The following is a 14981-nucleotide window of genomic DNA, read 5'->3' as shown; positions in this document are numbered from 1 at the left end:
CCCTGCCGCTCGCACCGCCGGCGAACCCCGCGCCGCCTCATCTGCATACACTGAATATTCAGCGAGGGGGCGGGGCCGCGCAGAATACATAATGAGGCGGCTGAAGAAAGCGCACCCGGCTCAGCACTACCCTCTGGAGGCCGCGGACCGCACTGCAGCTGCCTAGAATAAGACCCTGGTGGGATCCTCTGTAACCGGGGGGCGCTCAGTGCCAGGGGGAACCAACAACATACTAGATACAGGGTGAGGGCAGCAAAGCCTGCAGCTGTCACATCCTGCTGGGGGTTGTAGTTAGAAAAAAGTCTGAAAAGTCAATAAAAGTTTGGAGGGCGACGGGAATCGTTCACCGGGGGCGCGCTTCTGTTTGCGTTGGCTCACGCGTTTCACTTCTCAATTGTGTTCTGCTGGGCAAAGTCCCCAGAAATTGATCCAGGCCCAGATATTGACCGCAGGGGCCGGGGAGGGGGCCACAGAAACCAAAACCCCCCACCCTGACCCTTCATATAATGATACCTGGGAAAACCCACCAAATAGAGCAGAACACCCAGAAGTGTCAATCAAAGCATTCCTGGAGGATGTCTGAGACTTGTGGTGCTTCAACAGCTGGAGGAGCCGTGACAATGTATCAGCGCTGGATCTGCTGACGGGGCCACCTAGTGGAGAACAGAGGGAACAGCAGGCGCTGCTTTCGGCCTCTGTTCTGTTTTTTTTTTACGTTTTTTGGGGGGAGGGCTGAAAAAAAATTCTCCAAAAACTCCACTTTAGAAACTGATTGGATTTCTCCACCTCTGTGTGAACAGCTCCTTACAGGCGATTCCCCCAAACTTTACACATCATGTCAAAGTTCAAACACTCAAAAAACTCTTCGAACCCCCCCCCCCCACCCTTCCCAAAAAAAAAAAATTCCGCTTGGAAAAAAAAAGTGTTGGTTTTGTTTCCCCCAAAAACTCCATCTGAACAGACACTTAAGTTCTGCACTTTTTTTTAATAAACTTCATGCTTCAGTTTCTCGCCGTCCTGCTTATGGTTAGTGAGCGCACAGCTGAGGGTTCGTTACATTTGCATCCAGCGTAGACAAAGTTCTCTCTTTTTGTTACAATGTATCTTTTTTTTCTGCAATTATTATTATTTTTTAATGCCCATAATTCCATTTTTTCCTGCTTCCCATAGAATCCTGGAGGGAATAAAATGCACCAAAACCCAGAAGTTTTGCTGAAGTTTTTTCTCTGGGGGTCTGCGGCTGCTGCTGTGGTGCCCCCCTGTGCCGGCTCCTGGCCCTGCGCCCCCCCATGGATCACCCCATGTTCCTGTAGTCTCAGCAGAGATGGATGTGGTGGGAGACACTCGGGCCAGTGTTAGGTCAGGACAATGGGGGAATGTCTTGCCAGTCGCAGCTGGCGCTCAGGATGCGGGGGGCACCTTTACTGGGGTCTATTGTCCAGATCTGCTGCTGATCTTCCTGCAGCCCAACAAGGCGGCCATTCACCGGACCCCGTGGGCTGCAGTGACCCTTCCCCTGCTTGAGGGAAGAAGAAGCCACTGAGTGCGGCGCCTCCCGGGGGATCGATGGTCGTCTGCAGCGCGACATATGTGGGAAAAAGTCTCATAATCCGGTATCACTGGGTGGTGGATTATCAGACGGTCCGGATTATTGGATGATCTCACAGCACAATATATCACTAATCTGGTTTAGATTATCTGGATTATCAGAATTTCTGGACTATAAAATGCTGGAACGCTTTTCTCCCACTCCATAATTGTCGGGCAGATGGTCGTCACCAGATCATTTTATCGGGGTCTCTGAAAGATGCAATTTATTGTCACCAGCCCCAGGATACCGTCCATCCCTCATGCTTTACACTGCAGTATTACTCTGCATAGTTTTGATCAGTGACACTTTTAGCCATGTGTGATACCATTTCCTAAACTGGGGGGGGGGGGGGGGGGGTATCTAGACCTGTCACTTGTGATCCCCCCCATCGTGCCCCGCTCTGGCGGTCTCGGTGACAGGTGTGCGCTGCCCCCGCCCTGCTGTATAATTCACCAGTGTCATTCAGTGATCGGTGTAATGTGAGATTTACACATCTCGGGGCAGAGTGACACCTGCGGACACCAGATCCGGCCCGGACCGGGGGTGGGGGGCTCCCATATATACCCACAGCTGCTGGGAGCTCTGCAGACCAGGAGAGACGCCGGCCGCCTCTGCAGCTGAATGGCCACCTTCATGCCTGTGAGTAAACGCCGGGTGTCCAGCGAAACGTGGGGGGCCACCGGTGACAGGGGGGCGGCAGAGGGACGGTCCTTCGGGGGGGGACATACACTAATAGTGGACAGGGAGGTCTATAGCCAAGACACAAGGGGGGTCTATCCCCCATCTCTCCCCATGGGGATGCAAGACACATATTTGATGGGTTTGTCTTGTATAAAGAAGTACATCAGCCTCATCAGGTCTGAGATTGATCAAATAACGTACGCTGTTTGTATTGTGAGACCTGCTGAACTTTTAATCTGGAAAGTTCCGTTTGCTACAATGTATCAGTCCGGAGGATGCAGGAGCTCCGCACTATAGGGCGACCGTCGGCCATAGAGGTAATACATAAGGGGGGCTCATGAGGCTGCTCCATCCCCATGGAAGTGATAAAGGGGGGCGTCCAGTGAAAAGAAGTTATCACCAATCTACAGGATGATGATTTGAGAAGTTTTGAGATTGGGACATTTTTTTAAAACGCCTAAAAAACCTCAGTGTGCACACAGCCCAAAGGCGTCTTTCTTCGCAGTATGCCTCCTGCTACGGTAACAAGCCGGCGCGGCAAGCACTGGCCAAGAACAGAAGCTTATCATTTCTGGGGACCCCGCCATGTCTGATGAACCGACGCCGGGAAAGACCGACCAGTGAGCTGACACTGACACAACTCACACAACTGATCAGAAGTCTCCAGCAAAAGCCAAAGAGCGGGGAAAGGAAAGAGAGCGACAGGTGAGGACATCTCCTATACCGAGAGACTATGGGGGGACACAGCTATTACTGGGGGAGCATGGTCAACACATAATGACATACATTACATCACTGACCCTGTATTCTGCTGGTGCAGTCACTGTGTACATACATTACATTACTGATCCTGAGTTACATCCTGCATTATACCCCAGAGCTGCGCTCACTATTCTGCTGGTGCAGTCACTGTGTACATACATTACATTACTGATCCTGAGTTACATCCTGTATTATACCCCAGAGCTGCGCTCACTATTCTGCTGGTGCAGTCACTGTGTACATACATTACATTACTGATCCTGAGTTACATCCTGTATTATCCTCCAGAGCTGCACTCACTATTCTGCTGGTGCAGTCACTGTGTACATACATTACATTACTGATCCTGAGTTACATCCTGTATTATCCTCCAGAGCTGCACTCACTATTCTGCTGGTGCAGTCACTGTGTCCATACATTACATTACTGATCCTGAGTTACATCCTGTATTATCCTCCAGAGCTGCACTCACTATTCTGCTGCTGCAGTCACTGTGTACATACATTACATTACTGATCCTGAGTTACCTCCTGTATTATACTCCAGAGCTGCACTCCCTATTCTGCTGGTGCAGTCACTGTGTACATACATTACATTACTGATCCTGAGTTACCTCCTGTATTATACTCCAGAGCTGCACTCACTATTCTGCTGGTGCAGTCACTGTGTACATACATTACATTACTGATCCTGAGTTACATCCTGTATTATACTCCAGAGCTGCACTCACTATTCTACTGGTGCAGTCACTGTGTACATACATTACATTACTGATCCTGAGTTACCTCCTGTATTATACTCCAGAGCTGCACTCACTATTCTGCTGGTGCAGTCACTGTGTACATAAATTACATTACTGATCCTGAGTTACATCCTGTATTATACTCCAGAGCTGCACTCACTATTCTGCTGGTGGAGTCACTGTGTACATACATTACATTACTGATCCTGAGTTACCTCCTGTATTATTCTCCAGAGCTGCACTCACTATTCTGCTGGTGCAGTCACTGTGTACATACATTACATTACTGATCCTGAGTTACATCCTGTATTATACCCCAGAGCTGCACTCATTATTCTGCTGGTGCAGTCACTGTGTACATACATTACATTACTGATCCTGAGTTACATCCTGTATTATACTCCAGAGCTGCACTCACTATTCTGCTGGTGCAGTCACTGTGTACATACATTACATTACTGATCCTGAGTTACCTCCTGTATTATTCTCCAGAGCTGCACTCCCTATTCTGCTGGTGCAGTCACTGTGTACATACATTACATTACTGATCCTGAGTTACCTCCTGTATTATACTCCAGAGCTGCGCTCACTATTCTGCTGGTGCAGTCACTGTGTACATACATTACATTACTGATCCTGAGTTACCTCCTGTATTATCCTCCAGAGTTGCACTCACTATTCTGCTGGTGCAGTCACTGTGTACATACATTACATTACTGATCCTGAGTTACATCCTGTATTATACTCCAGAGCTGCACTCACTATTCTGCTGGTGCAGTCACTGTGTACATACATTACATTACTGATCCTGAGTTACCTCCTGTATTATACGCCAGAGCTGCACTCACTATTCTGCTGGTGCAGTCACTGTGTACATACATTACATTACTGATCCTGAGTTACCTCCTGTATTATCCTCCAGAGTTGCACTCACTATTCTGCTGGTGCAGTCACTGTGTACATACATTACATTACTGATCCTGAGTTACATCCTGTATTATACTCCAGAGCTGCACTCACTATTCTGCTGGTGTAGTCACTGTGTACATACATTACATTACTGATCCTGAGTTACATCCTGTATTATACTCCAGAGCTGCACTAACTATTCTGCTGCTGCAGTCACTGTGTACATACATTACATTACTGATCCTGAGTTACATCCTGTATTATACTCCAGAGCTGCACTCACTATTCTGCTGGTGGAGTCACTGTGTACATACATTACATTACTGATCCTGAGGTACCTCCTGTATTATTCTCCAGAGCTGCACTCACTATTCTGCTGGTGCAGTCACTGTGTACATACATTACATTACTGATCCTGAGTTACATCCTGTATTATACCCCAGAGCTGCACTCATTATTCTGCTGGTGCAGTCACTGTGTACATACATTACATTACTGATCCTGAGTTACATCCTGTATTATACTCCAGAGCTGCACTCACTATTCTGCTGGTGCAGTCACTGTGTACATACATTACATTACTGATCCTGAGGTACCTCCTGTATTATTCTCCAGAGCTGCACTCACTATTCTGCTGGTGCAGTCACTGTGTACATACATTACATTACTGATCCTGAGTTACATCCTGTATTATACCCCAGAGCTGCACTCATTATTCTGCTGGTGCAGTCACTGTGTACATACATTACATTACTGATCCTGAGTTACATCCTGTATTATACCCCAGAGCTGCACTCACTATTCTGCTGGTGCAGTCACTGTGTACATACATTACATTACTGATCCTGAGTTACCTCCTGTATTATTCTCCAGAGCTGCACTCACTATTCTGCTGGTGCAGTCACTGTGTACATACATTACACTACTGATCCTGAGTTACATCCTGTATTATACTACAGAGCTGCACTCACTATTCTGCTGAAGCAGTCACTGTGTACATACATTACTGATCCTGAGTTACCTCCTGTATTATACTCCAGAGCTGCACTCACTATTCTGCTGGTGCAGTCACTGTGTACATACATTACATTACTGATCCTGAGTTACATCCTGTATTATACCCCAGAGCTGCACTCATTATTCTGCTGGTGCAGTCACTGTGTACATACGTTACATTACTGATCCTGAGTTACATCCTGTATTATACTCCAGAGCTGCACTCACTATTCTGCTGCTGCAGTCACTGTGTACATACATTACATTACTGATCCTCAGTTACATCCTGTGTTATACTCCAGAGCTGCACTCACTATTCTGCTGGTACAGTCACTGTGTACATACATTACTGATCCTGAGTTACATCCTGTATTATACTCCAGAGCTGCACTCACTATTCTGCTGGTCCAGTCACTGTGTACATACATTACATTACTGATCCTGAGTTACATCCTGTATTATACTCCAGAGCTGCACTCACTATTCTGCTGGTGCAGTCACTGTGTACATACATTACATTACTGATCCTGAGTTACATCCTGTATTATCCTCCAGAGCTGCACTCACTAATCTGCTGGTGCAGTCACTGTGTACATACATTACATTACAGATCCTGAGTTACATCCTGTATTATACTCCAGAGCTGCACTCACTATTCTGCTGGTGCAGTCACTGTGTACATACATTACATTACTGATCCGGAGTTACATCCTGTATTATACCCCAGAGCTGCACTCACTATTCTGCTGGTGCAGTCACTGTGTACATACATTACATTACTGATCCTGAGTTACCTCCTGTATTATACTCCAGAGCTGCACTCACTATTCTGCTGGTGCAGTCACTGTGTACATACATTACATTACTGACCCTGAGTTTACCTCCTGTATTATACTCCAGAGCTGCACTCACTATTCTGCTGGTGCAGTCACTGTGTACATACATTACATTACTGATCCGGAGTTACATCCTGTATTATACTCCAGAGCTGCACTCACTATTCTGCTGGTGCAGTCACTGTGTACATACATTACATTACTGATCCTGAGTTACATCCTGTATTATACTCCAGAGCTGCACTCACTATTCTGCTGGTGCAGTCACTGTGTACATACATTACATTACTGATCCTGAGTTACATCCTGTATTATACTCCAGAGCGGCACTCACTATTCTGCTGGTGCAGTCACTGTGTACATACATTACTGATCCTGAGTTACATCTTGTATTATCCTCCAGAGCTGCACTCACTATTCTGCTGGTGCAGTCACTGTGTACATACATTACATTACTGATCCTGAGCTACATCCTGTATTATACTCCAGAGCTGCACTCACTATTCTGCTGGTGCAGTCACTGTGTACATACATTACATTACTGATCCTGAGTTACATCCTGTATTATACTCCAGAGCTGCACTCACTATTCTGCTGGTGCAGTCACTGTGTACATACATTACATTACTGATCCTGAGTTACATCCTGCATTATACTCCGGAGCTGCACTCACTATTCTACTGGTACAGTCACTGTGTACATACATTACATTACTGATCCTGAGCTATATCCTGTATTATACTCCAGAGCTGCACTCACTATTCTGCTGGTGCAGTCACTGTGTACATACATTACATTACTGATCCTGAGTTACATCCTGTATTATACTCCAGAGCTGCACTCACTATTCTGCTGGTGCAGTCACTGTGTACATACATTACATTACTGATCCTGAGTTATATCCTGTATTATACTCCAGAGCTGCACTCACTATTCTGCTGGTGCAGTCACTGTGTACATACATTACATTACTGATCCTGAGTTACATCCTGTATTATACTCCAGAGCTGCGCTCACTATTCTGCTGGTGCAGTCACTGTGTACATACATTACATTACTGATCCTGAGTTATATCCTGTATTATACTCCAGAGCTGCACTCACTATTCTGCTGGTGCAGTCACTGTGTACATACATTACATTACTGATCCTGAGTTACATCCTGTATTATACTCCAGAGCTGCACTCACTATTCTGCTGGTGCAGTCACTGTGTGCATACATTACATTACTGACCCTGAGTTACATCCTGTATTATACTCCAGAGCTGCACTCACTATTCTGCTGGTGCAGTCACTGTGTACATACATTACATTACTGATCCTGAGTTACATCCTGTATTATACTCCAGAGCTGCACTCACTATTCTGCTGGTGCAGTCACTGTGTACATACATTAAATTACTGATCCTGAGTTACATCCTGTATAATACTCCAGAGCTGCACTCACTATTCTGCTGGTGCAGTCACCGTGTACATACATTACATTACTGATCCTGAGTCACATCCTGTATTATACTCCAGAGCTGCACTCACTATTCTGCTGGTGCAGTCACTGTATACATACATTACTGATCCTGAGTTACATCCTGTATTATACCCCAGAGCTGCACTCACTATTCTGCTGGTGCAGTCACTGTGTACATACATTACATTACTGATCCTGAGTTACATCCTGTATTATACTCCAGAGCTGCACTCACTATTCTGCTGGTGCATTCACTGTGTACATACATTACATTACTGATCCTGAGTTACCTCCTGTATTATACTCCAGAGCTGCACTCACTATTCTGCTGGTGCAGTCACTGTGTACATACATTACATTACTGATCCTGAGTTACATCCTGTATTATACTCCAGAGCTGCACTCACTATTCTGCTGGTGCAGTCACTGTGTACATACATTACATTACTGATCCTGAGTTACATCCTGTATTATACTCCAGAGCTGCACTCACTATTCTGCTGGTGCAGTCACTGTGGACATACATTACATTACTGATCCTGAGTTACCTCCTGTATTATACTCCAGAGCTGCACTCACTATTCTGCTGGTGCAGTCACTGTGTACATACATTACATTACTGATCCTGAGTTACCTCCTGTATTATACTCCAGAGCTGCACTCACTATTCTGCTGGTGCAGTCACTGTGTACATACATTACATTACTGATCCTGAGTTACCTCCTGTATTATACTCCAGAGCTGCACTCACTATTCTGCTGGTGCAGTCACTGTGTACATACATTACATTACTGATCCTGAGTTACATCCTGTATTATACTCCAGAGCTGCACTCACTATTCTGCTGGTGCAGTCACTGTGTACATACATTACATTACTGATCCTGAGTTACATCCTGCATTATACTCCGGAGCTGCACTCACTATTCTACTGGTACAGTCACTGTGTACATACATTACATTACTGATCCTGAGTTATATCCTGTATTATACTCCAGAGCTGCACTCACTATTCTGCTGGTGCAGTCACTGTGTACATACATTACATTACTGATCCTGAGTTACATCCTGTATTATACTCCAGAGCTGCACTCACTATTCTGCTGGTGCAGTCACTGTGTACATACATTACATTACTGATCCTGAGTTATATCCTGTATTATACTCCAGAGCTGCACTCACTATTCTGCTGGTGCAGTCACTGTGTACATACATTACATTACTGATCCTGAGTTACATCCTGTATTATACTCCAGAGCTGCGCTCACTATTCTGCTGGTGCAGTCACTGTGTACATACATTACATTACTGATCCTGAGTTATATCCTGTATTATACTCCAGAGCTGCACTCACTATTCTGCTGGTGCAGTCACTGTGTACATACATTACATTACTGATCCTGAGTTACATCCTGTATTATACTCCAGAGCTGCACTCACTATTCTGCTGGTGCAGTCACTGTGTGCATACATTACATTACTGACCCTGAGTTACATCCTGTATTATACTCCAGAGCTGCACTCACTATTCTGCTGGTGCAGTCACTGTGTACATACATTACATTACTGATCCTGAGTTACATCCTGTATTATACTCCAGAGCTGCACTCACTATTCTGCTGGTGCAGTCACTGTGTACATACATTAAATTACTGATCCTGAGTTACATCCTGTATAATACTCCAGAGCTGCACTCACTATTCTGCTGGTGCAGTCACCGTGTACATACATTACATTACTGATCCTGAGTCACATCCTGTATTATACTCCAGAGCTGCACTCACTATTCTGCTGGTGCAGTCACCGTGTACATACATTACATTACTGATCCTGAGTTACCTCCTGTATTATACTCCAGAGCTGCACTCACTATTCTGCTGGTGCAGTCACTGTGTACATACATTACATTACTGATCCTGAGTTACCTCCTGTATTATACTCCAGAGCTGCACTCACTATTCTGCTGGTGCAGTCACTGTGGACATACATTACATTACTGATCCTGAGTTACCTCCTGTATTATACTCCAGAGCTGCACTCACTATTCTGCTGGTGCAGTCACTGTGTACATACATTACATTACTGATCCTGAGTTACCTCCTGTATTATACTCCAGAGCTGCACTCACTATTCTGCTGGTGCAGTCACTGTGTACATACATTACATTACTGATCCTGAGTTACCTCCTGTATTATACTCCAGAGCTGCACTCACTATTCTGCTGGTGCAGTCACTGTGTACATACATTACATTACTGATCCTGCGTTACATCCTGTATTATACTCCAGAGCTGCACTCACTATTCTGTGTACATACATTACATTACTGATCCTTTATTATACTCCAGAGCTGCACTCACTATTCTGCTGGTGCAGTCACTGTGTACATACATTACATTACTGATCCTAAGTTACGTCCTGTATTATACTCCAGAGCTGCGCTCACTATTCTACTGGTGCAGTCACTGTGTACATACATTACATTACTGATCCTGAGTTACCTCCTGTATTATACTCCAGAGCTGCACTCACTATTCTGCTGGTGCAGTCACTGTGTACATACATTACATTACTGATCCTGAGTTACCTCCTGTATTATACTCCAGAGCTGCACTCACTATTCTGCTGGTGCAGTCACTGTGTACATACATTACATTACTGATCCTGCGTTACATCCTGTATTATACTCCAGAGCTGCACTCACTATTCTGTGTACATACATTACATTACTGATCCTTTATTATACTCCAGAGCTGCATTCACTATTCTGCTGGTGCAGTCGCTGTGTACATACATTACATTACTGATCCTAAGTTACGTCCTGTATTATACTCCAGAGCTGCGCTCACTATTCTACTGGTGCAGTCACTGTGTGCATACATTACATTACTGATCCTGAGTTACATCCTGTATTATACTCCAGAGCTGCACTCACTATTCTGCTGGTGCAGTCACTGTGTACATACATTACATTACTGATCCTGAGTTACCTCCTGTATTATACCCCAGAGCTGCACTCGCTATTCTGCTGGTGCAGTCACTGTGAACATACATTACATTACTGATCCTGAGTTACATCCTGTATTATACTCCAGAGCTGCATTCACTATTCTGCTGGTGCAGTCACTGTGTGCATACATTACATTACTGATCCTGAGTTACCTCCTGTATTATACTCCAGAGCTGCACTCACTATTCTGCTGGTACAGTCACTGTGTACATACATTACATTACTGATCCTGAGTTACCTCCTGTATTATACTCCAGAGCTGCACTCACTATTCTGCTGGTACAGTCACTGTGTACATACATTACATTACTGATCCTGAGTTACATCCTGTATTATACTCCAGAGCTGCACTCACTATTCTGCTGGTAGAGACACCTGTGACGCTCAGATCTATAATATTCTGGTTTCTTCTATTTCAGGGCTGTCGGAGCTGTCTCTCGTTTCTGCCATCTTTCTGGATTTCGCTGTTTCCTCTGCCTCTGTGATCGCAGTAAACGAGCCGGGTGACACCGGAACCTTCCCTATAAAATCTTCACCAGAGAACTCTCCTCCGCGTCCTTGCCGGCCGCCATGTTTACTGTTCCTATCATCACTCAGAACGTGAAGCCGAATTTCCCAATATCCCACGTTACAGAGAAAGCGATGAAGAGTCAGGAGTGCAGCAGTCGATGGGAAGCAGAGGACCTGCAGAGCGTAAATCGTAACGCTGATCCCAGCAGGACAGACAGAAAGATGTCGCCTGTGAGAGGAAACGTGACCTGAAAATCAATAAATATAACATTGTATAAAAGATTTCACCGAATAACTGCATTGTTCCGTCTATTACCGCTCAGCTGCACTATGAGCGCAGCTCCTGTCATCCTGCCTGCCCTCAGGGCACAATGATAGGAGAGTTCTTCATCTCAGCCAAAAAGTGACTGATATGGAGGGCACTGTCACTTTAAAAAAGGTTCTGCAGCAGCTGCACTGGGTATGATGCAGATCTACGCGCCTCGGCCGCCGCAGGGCCTACTAATATGCGCCTCGGCCACCGCAGGGCCTCCTAATATGCGCCTCGGCCACCACAGAGCCTCCTAATATGCACCTCGGCCGCCGCAGAGCCTCCTAATATGCGCCTCGGCCGCCGCAGAGCCTCCTAATATGCGCCTCGGCCGCCGCAGGGCCTCCTAATATGCGCCTCGGCCGCCGCAGGGCCTCCTAATATGTGCCTCGGCCACCACAGAGCCTCCTAATATGCGCCTCGGCCACCACAGAGCCTCCTAATATGCGCCTCGGCCGCCGCAGGGCCTCCTAATATGCGCCTCGGCCGCCGCAGGGCCTCCTAATATGCGCCTCGGCCACCACAGAGCCTCCTAATATGCGCCTCGGCCACCACAGAGCCTCCTAATATGCGCCTCGGCCGCCGCAGGGCCTCCTAATATGCGCCTCGGCCGCCGCAGGGCCTCCTAATATGCGCCTCGGCCACCACAGAGCCTCCTAATATGCGCCTCGGCCACCACAGAGCCTCCTAATATGCACCTCGGCCGCCGCAGGGCCTCCTAATATGCGCCTCGGCCACCACAGAGCCTCCTAATATGCGCCTCGGCCGCCACAGAGCTTCCTAATATGCGCCTCGGCCACCACAGAGCCTCCTAATATGCGCCTCGGCCGCCGCAGGGCCTCCTAATATGCGCCTCGGCCGCGGCAGGGCCTCCTAATATGCGCCTCGGCAGGGCCTCCTAATATGCGCCTCGGCAGAACCTCCTAATGGGCGCCTCGGCCGCCGCAGAAAGAAAACCCACCCCTAGTAAAAGAGGTTCTGCAGCATCCTGGTGTGTACAATACAGAATACTAGTTCTGGACTCTGTGACGGAGCCTGCAGCCGTATAGGATCCTGAGGGCCAATAGAAAACTCCACCTGTAGGGGGCAGCAGATGTTTGACCTGAGCTGTGGCTGCTGTGTTAGCAGTGTTCAGGGCACATCTGCTCCACTGTTCCTGTATGAGGAAAGGGCCGCAGACATGGAGCACGGCCGCAGTCCCCTTCCGTCCTGACGCACGACGTCAGCTGGAAACCCTCCAACGCTGATAACACCGGGGACTTCATGGTGACGTAACGCCACACAATGCAAAGTCCATCCATGGAATAAAATCATCGTAAATTGACGTTTCGCAACTTTAATCCTTTTTATCTCATTGCTTGCCGTCACTGAATGGAAACATTGCTGTGTGTGTACAGAGGCTGAGCCTGGATCGTTAGGAAGGAATCGTCCTGACACACTGTAACGACGTCTGCATGAGCGGCACACGATCGGGGAAGCTTTGAGGAAAACTAGATTTCCATTCACTGACAGAAAGCAGAGCTGCTGAAAAGTAGTAATAACCGAACTGTCAATCATGGGGAGCGACAGCTGCAAGAAAAAGCAGCAACAACCCCTTTAAGTCGCCTTCCGGGAGGATGAGTGTTGTAGTACAAGGTGGAGGAGAAATAATCTTTCCATCCCAGTACTTCTCACAGCTGAGGGTTTGCTACTATTGTATCCAGTCCAGACCACCCTATAGAGATACATTGTAGCAGGCGGGAGTCTAGATTGTACTCCTCTGTGGTGTGATGTCATGTGATGGGGGTGACATCATACCGGTCACATGACCAAACCAGTATGGGTTAATGGGCAAGTTCTGTTCCCCTCCTGCTCTTCTTACAGCGCCCCCTGCTGGACGCTCATGGCAATAGCGCCAAGGGTGAAAATAAAAACGGAAACATCACCGCTCTCATTCTTCCGTCAGTCGAGGAGACGCGAATAACAGGACAGATTCGCCGTCCTCAGGTGGAGCGGTGACGTAGCGTTATCACCCAACTTTCCCAGAAACTGACTGGTGGGATGTGATTAGCGCCATCCTAGTGACCAGAGAATGAGGTCGCCCGGGCCGGTGGGGGGGGGGGGGGTCTCATCCGGCTCCTACCCTGTGTACCGGGAATAACCACCCGATCGGGGGGGGGGGGAGGACACTGCGTGTGGAGCGACGACCCGGCAACCGCACAACAGATCCTCGCACAATGGGAAGGCGCCGGCCCGTATCGGGTGCGAGTAACACGAGCCGAAGACACGACTGATGTTACCGCGGACAAAGGCGATTACTGCGGATGTGTAAGAGTGTGTCAGCCGGCCAGTGCCGGGAACGGTGAAACCGACACCCCACCCACGCCGTCACCGGATCACCCACCCAACAGAGGCAGCGACACGGGGTGTGCAGGGAAGGGGAACGTATGCCCTACTAACAGGGCCACACAATGCCGCCATAGAACACCTATGTAACAGTGCCATCCTGTACCATAATGTCTACATACCACACCTATGTAACAGTGCCATCCTACCCCATAATGTCTACATACCACACCTATGTAACAGTGCCATTCTGTCCAATAATGCCGCCATACAACACCTATGTAACAATGCCATCCTGTCCCATAATGCCGCCATACCACACCTATGTAACAATGCCATCCTGTCCCATAATGCCGCCATACCACACCTATGTAACAATGCCATCCTGTCCCATAATGCCGCCATACCACACCTATGTAACAATGCCATCCTGCCCCATAATGCCGCCATACCACACCTATGTAACAATGCCATCCTGTCCAATAATGTCACCATACCACACCTATGTAACAATGCCATCCTACCCCATAATGCTGCCATACCACACCTATGTAACAATGCCATCCTGCCCCATAATGCCGCCATACCACACCTATGTAACAATGCCATCCTGTCCCATAATGCCGCCATACCACACCTATGTAACAATGCCATCCTGTTCTTACTATACCATAATACCACACCACTACAAAATGTCACTACGGCCGCATAATGCTGCCATACTACACCTATGCAACAGTGCCATCCTGTCCCACAATGCCGCCATAGCACCCCTATATAACAGTGCCATCCTGTCCCACAATGCCGCCATACCACACCTATGTAACAGTGCCATCCTGTCCCACA

The 14981-nt window shown here is 47.3% G+C and overlaps 1 long non-coding RNA gene across 1 annotated transcript; it reads left to right on the top strand.

Annotated features, from left to right (window-relative positions):
- The first annotated feature begins 2044 nt into the window (after positions 1-2044).
- Positions 2045-11746, top strand: LOC141175938 (uncharacterized). Its single transcript, XR_012253072.1, has 3 exons — positions 2045-2230; positions 2778-2977; positions 11410-11746. It is a non-coding gene; the product is annotated as an uncharacterized lncRNA (long non-coding RNA).
- The last annotated feature ends 3235 nt before the right edge of the window (positions 11747-14981 follow it).

Source organism: Phyllobates terribilis, unplaced genomic scaffold (genome assembly GCF_046119375.1).
Source record: "Phyllobates terribilis strain yellow unplaced genomic scaffold, ASM4611937v1 Scaffold_14__1_contigs__length_39327217, whole genome shotgun sequence".
In the NCBI taxonomy this organism is placed as follows: Eukaryota; Metazoa; Chordata; class Amphibia; order Anura; family Dendrobatidae; genus Phyllobates; species Phyllobates terribilis.
The sequence above is the reverse complement of the archived record's forward strand: the minus strand, read 5'-3'. Positions and strand labels throughout refer to the sequence as shown.